The sequence below is a fragment of the Dama dama genome, chromosome 5 (assembly GCF_033118175.1).
Source record: "Dama dama isolate Ldn47 chromosome 5, ASM3311817v1, whole genome shotgun sequence".
NCBI classification, from domain to species: domain Eukaryota; kingdom Metazoa; phylum Chordata; class Mammalia; order Artiodactyla; family Cervidae; genus Dama; species Dama dama.
In genome coordinates, this window is record NC_083685.1 from 44,657,856 (window position 1) to 44,664,255 (window position 6,400).

Consider the following 6,400-nt stretch of genomic DNA (forward strand, 5'->3'; position numbering starts at 1 on the left):
CTAAACTAGAGATTATGCACTTCCCCAACTTTGTGTCTGCTAGAGAATTTACTAGTATCTAACTCATTGGAAAATCCAATAAATCTATTGTTGATTCATTGATTTTGAAAGATGGCAGCAGGATTTCTATGAGAAAGAGAACTGAATTAAAAATAAAAAATTACCTAGATGCTATCAGTGATTCTAATTCAAACTAACTGTAACATTATGGAATCTCCTAATAGGTTTCCTCATTCTATAAATATTACTGTTAATATTATTAAAATTGAACATCTTAACACTGAGTGATTGAGAAATCAATATAATAATGTTGGGAAAATTACATGGCTATAAACCATTGGTACAATTGTCATTATGATATTATTAAAAACATTATTTCAACTTCACTATAAAAAGTATTTGTTTGTTTTTCTTAGAATAGTTGCTGAAGAAAAAATTTCTAGCCTTAAAAATATAGCCAGTCATTAATGAATGTCATAGTTTAGTTATCAAAAACAGTTATTCATAGAGTCTTCTGCCAGTTTTTTGGTCCTCTTTCAGTAATTTCAACATCTTTTTATTTTATGTACATAAATTTAACAGTTGTATTCAAATAAATACATGGTGTCTGTTTGTTTTCTCTAGTGGAGTTGCATTGTGTATAAACAATCCTGAAATCTTATCTCTCTTTACTTAAATATTGTTTTCTGGCAGATTTTCTATGTGTTGGCTGACACTGGGCATTGAAGTGATAACTTTAAACTTGTTATTTTACTAGATTGTAACTGAGAAAAAAAATATGTAATCTAACTCAAAGCAGTAATGAATTGTCAATATACTCTCTACATAAACTTCTAGAAGAACTGCCTCCCTGCAATATTAATGTACATGCACATATATATTCTGGTGAAGATTGTAACAGTAATAAATATTAATTTTTGTCCATACTACATGTGATAGATGTGTCAGGAACTTTTTACATTTGTACCACTCAATAATTCCTTCAAAAAGAATATGACCATGATCTCTCCCTAAATAAATAAATAAAAAGTGAATAAGCTCAGAGAATTTAAGTCACCACTTAAAACTATCCTTGTTGTACATGGCAAAGAAGATCAAACAGAAGTCTTTTTACCATTCTGAACAACTGACTTTATGATATGAATATTAAAATAATTTTTCACATTAAATAAAATGTGACACTTAAACATGAAAAGATTATAAATGAAGGAGTGAGATAAAATGGAACTGAATATAATACTCAAATCAGAGATAACAAGAAAGAGGGGAGGAAGAGAAACAAAGGAAAATACAATGAACATGAAATAAGTATTAATTCAACTATATAATAATCACAATGTAAACTGTCCAGTTCACACCAATTAAAGCACAATAATAAAATGTATTAAAAAGTAAGGATCTCATAAACACACACATAACAAATTATTAACAAAATGTTAGACAATAAATCTAAAGGGATAACGGAGAGTACATCAAGTCAAGTGGTGTTCATCAATTCAGGACTGGGTCAACATTCATGGAACAATTAGAACTACTCATCATATCAACAGACTGAATAAGAAAAAAATATGTTCATATAAATAATGCAGAAAAACTCCATAATATTCCTCATGGTCTCATAATAAAAACTCTTGAGAAATTTGGAAGAGAAAGGGATGCCCGTCAGGGAATATATGAAAAGTCTATAGATAACATGCAATTAATGGTAAGAAATGAAACTCTTTCCCTTTAAGATCAGGGACAAGGCAAGAATGTACTGTCTTATCACTCCTATTCAGCATCTTATTGTGAAAGAAATTTAAAATGATACATAAAGTATAGAAACTGGAAAAGAAGAAATAAAACTCTATTCACAGATATGATTTTCTACATAAAAATCCCAAAGATTATATAAAAACAAAACCCAAACCAAAAATCCTGAATCTAGTAGGAGAACATATCAAGGTCATGAGATAAAAACTCACTATATAAAAGTTAGTTACTTTCTTTAATGAAAGAAACAATTAGAATTTTAAAAGAAAAATAATATCATTTTCAATCATAAACAAAAATAACAGGTCTGGAAGCCAATAACTATAAAAGTTTGGTTAAAGATAATAAAAATTGGAGAAGTATTTTGTACTCATAGGTTGGAAGAACCAATAATGTTAAATGTCAATTCTATACAGTTTGATGCACAAATTCAATATGATCCCAATCAAAATGCCAGCAAGATATTTTCTACATATCAATAAACTGACTTGAAAATTTATATGAAAAGGCAAAGGACAAAGTACTAACATGATATGAGGAAAACAAAGCTGGGATTCACCATGCACTTTCAAGGCTTACTGTGTGTTCACGATAATCAAGACAGTATGGTAATGAAAGAATTTCATTACCATGGGGTCTTTGCAACCCCATGGACTGTAGCCTACCAGACTCCTCCATCCATGGATTGTATAGGCAAGATACTGGAGTGGGTTGCCATTTCCTTCTCCAGGAGATCTTCCCGACCCAGGGGTTGAACCTGGGTCTTCTGCATTGTAGGCAGATGCTTTACCGTCTGAGCCACCAGGGAAGTCCAATGAAAGAACAGACTCATATATTAATGCAACTAAATTCCCCAGAAATAACCCACACAGATATAGGCAACTAATCTTTGACAAAGAAACAAAGGCAACTCAGAGAAAAATGATACTCTTTTCAAAAAAAGGATTCCAGTAACCCTGTATGAATATTAACTTACATTAGGGATCTGAACATACAGTGAAAAATTATCAAACTGCTCAAAGAAAAATAGAATGCCTATACAACCTTGGCTTGGGTGATGAGTTTTTAGATACAACACCACAAGAAAATCCATAAAGAAAAGTCTTTCAAAGGTGGCATTTATTAAAATTAAAACTTTACTTTTCCATAGATACTGTTAAGAGAATAAAAATGCATGCCAAAAGCTGGTAGAAAATATTTTAAAATAAATTTTCTAACAGAGAACTTGCATCCAAAAATATACAAACAATTCAAAATCAAACAAACAACCCAATAAGAAATTGGCAGTTAATCTGAACAGAAATTTCACCAAGAATATATACAGGTAGCAAATGAATATGTGAATAGAGGTTTATCATTTGGCATTAGGGAAAGTGCAAATTAAAACAATAATGAGATACCATTACATAGCTATTAGAATACCTAAAAGCCCTCCTCCAACTAAGCAAACACACACACATAGACCAATCTCAATGACTAGTGAAGATACAAAGCTGAACGAACATAGCAATACATTCCTTGTTGGTGGGGATGTTACTGTCAAAGACACTACAGGAGCCAGTTCGGTGTTTTGTTTCATAGCTAAATATAGTCTTATCACAGATGCTGCTGCTAAGTCACGTCAGTCGTGTCCGACTCTATGAGACCCTATAGACGGCAGCCCACCAGGCTCCCCCGTCCCTGGGACTCTCTAGGCAAGAACACTGGAGTGGGTTGCCATTTCCTTCTCCAATGCATGAAAGTGAAAAGTGAAAGTGAAGTCGCTCAGTCACGTCTGACTCTTAGCGACCCCATGGACTGCAGCCTACTAGGCTCCTCTGTCCATGGGATTTTCCAGGCAAGAGTACTGGAGTAGGGTGCCATTGCCTTCTCCGAGTCTTATCACAGGATATAGCAATTACATTCCTAGATATATCCAACTGAATTTCACTTGAAAAATCTTGCACTTGAATGCTTATAGAAGTTTTATTCATGATTGCTGGAAACCAGATGGAACCAAGATAACCTTCAATAGGTGAATGAATAAACAAACTGTGGTACATCCATTCAATAGAATAGTATTTAGCAATTAAAAAAATGAGCTTCAAAGCTAAGCAAGGAGATAAATCTCAATCACAAATTGGTAAGTTAAAGATAACAATAGGAAAAAATACTACATATATGTAATTCTATTTATATAAAATTATGACAAGGCAAAACTCTAGAGATAATAAGTTTTTCTGTAATTACCAGGATTTTGGAGAGACGGAAGGTGATGTTTCATGGTGGTTAAGGTATTCTGTATGATTACCGTACATGACCCTACTGCCACTGCTGTTGCTAAGTCGCTTCAGTCACATCCAACTCTGTGCGACCCCACAGACGGCAGCCCACCAGGCTCCCCCGTCCCTGGGATTCTCCAGGCAAGAACACTGGAGTGGGTTGCCATTTCCTTCTCCAGTACATGCATGTGAAAAGTGAAAGTGAAGTCGTTCAGCATGTCCAACTCTTAGCGACTCCACGGACTGCAGCCTACCAGGCTCCTCCATCCGTGGGATTTTCCAGGCAAGAGTACTGGAGTGGGGGGCCATTGCCTTCACCCGTACCTGACCCTTGTGTGTAGAAACCCACAGAACTGTACAACACAAAGATTGAACCTCAAGTTATACAATTTTTTTTCAGAAAATCTTTTAAGAAATCAGGATATTTGGGAATGGAATAAAATCTTTGATAAAATAATCTGATGCATTAAATCTGTATGATATAACATAGTTGAAATGCATGGAATAATATGATGATGAATTAAGTAATTCTGGAAATGAATTAATATTGTAAGACTAAAGCCATAAAGGGGCCTGCAATGCAAGAAATGTGGGTTTGATCCCTGGGTTGAGAAGAACTCCTGGAGAAGGAAATGGCAATGCACTCCAGTATTCTTGCCTGGGAAATCCCATGGACAGAGGAGCCTAGTGGGCTGCCGTCCATGGGTCACAAAAGAGTTGAACTCACCATAGTGACTAAACAACAACAAAGCCAAAAAAGGCTATAGAAAAACACTGTCCTGTAGTTGATAAAGTTGTTTGCCATAATGTTAACAATTCTCAAACATTACACATATATAATGGGTTTGAATAATTAAGAAATATGTGGAATGTGAAGGGGCTAGATTTTTCATTGTTGATATGTGAGGTTACTGGCAAGTTGTGGGGAAAGGTATAAAAATCAGTGGGGTGCTGATTTACAGAAACATCAGTACAAATTTGTATTTAACTTAATATATATATATAGATGTAAACACCCAAAAGTATTTCTGGGTATGTATATACCCATGATTTAGTATATAAATGTGAGTTTTCTTGCTTTGTTAGAAAAGAGGGTCTAGATACATGACACCCCCTTAGCAGCTAGCTCTGTGGCCAGGTCTTGTTTTTTTTTTTTTTTTTTTAACACATTTTCCAATAAAAGGAACCAGAATTTCTCAGAGAAATGATTGATACTAAGGCTGGGAAAGGAAATATATAAGATGAGCTGGAGAAAAGAAAGTACTCAAAACAAAACCCAGAATACTGGGGATATATGTCAACAGGATATAGAAACCAAATGAAAAAGTAAGTGCCTTATAATTAGAAGAATTTGAGACACAATACAGTGCTAAACGTAAATGATTGGAAAAAATAGTGTAGAATAGAAAAATCTTTCACATAGAAAAAAATCCTAAAAATATATATAAGATACTGAAAAAGGAATAAAACTTTGCATCCCTTACATGTGGCCTGTGCAGAATGATTGTGTGAAAAATGAAAGGAAAATGGAATAGTTTTACAGAGGCGAAACCTGACAAAAATACCTAAGTCAGGTGGCAAAGCTCACCATTGATAGCAAAATAATCATTTGTCAGCATGTACCCTTGAGAAAATGTGATGAGAACGGTACTTTACCTCTGTAGTCCTTCCCCAGATCCATAACCCAAGTCTAATCATAAAATACAGTGGACAAGTCCCAGCTGAAGGCTTTCTACAAAATACCTAACAACTGTGTCTAAAAACTGTCATGTATATTACAAATAGTAACATCTAAGTTAACTGTCACAGCCTAGAGAAACCTACGGAGACATGATGACTACATGTATCTTGGTATCACATATTGTTGTTGTTGCTCAGTTGCCCATTTCTGTCTGACTCTGCGACCCATGGACTGCAGCACATCAGTCTTCCCTGTCCTTCACCATCTCAGAGAGTTTGCTCAAACTCATGTACTTTGAGTTGGTGATGCCATACCAGAAATTTAAAAAGACGTTATAAAAAAAAATTAAATAAACTTTGAATAGAGACTCTAATAATGTGTCAATGTTGGCTCATTAGTTGTGACTAATAAATGTCCTAATATAATAAGCTAATAGTAAGTTAAACTGAATAAGGAATAGTAGGACTCTACTATCTTCACAACTTTCCTGTAAATCCAAAACTTCGAAAGAACAAGCATTTCAAAAATTAGGTAGATACTTCCAAGTGATCCTTCCAAAAGGCAATGAAAATTCATATGCTCACAGTTTCTTAGAATACCTGTGTCTTTGTCATCTTTCCAGCAATGAACATTATATTTTTAAGAATTTTGCCAGTCTTTCAGGAGAAATAATTATGCCTCACTGTTTTAATACATATTTCCCTGA

The 6,400-nt window shown here is 34.2% G+C and overlaps 1 non-coding gene across 1 annotated transcript; it reads right to left on the reverse strand.

Moving 5' to 3' along the window:
- Window positions 1-2,488: 2,488 nt before the first annotated feature.
- Window positions 2,489-2,560, reverse strand: TRNAC-ACA (transfer RNA cysteine (anticodon ACA)). The gene has a single exon. It is a non-coding gene; the product is annotated as a tRNA-Cys (tRNA).
- Between the last annotated feature and the right edge of the window lie 3,840 nt (window positions 2,561-6,400).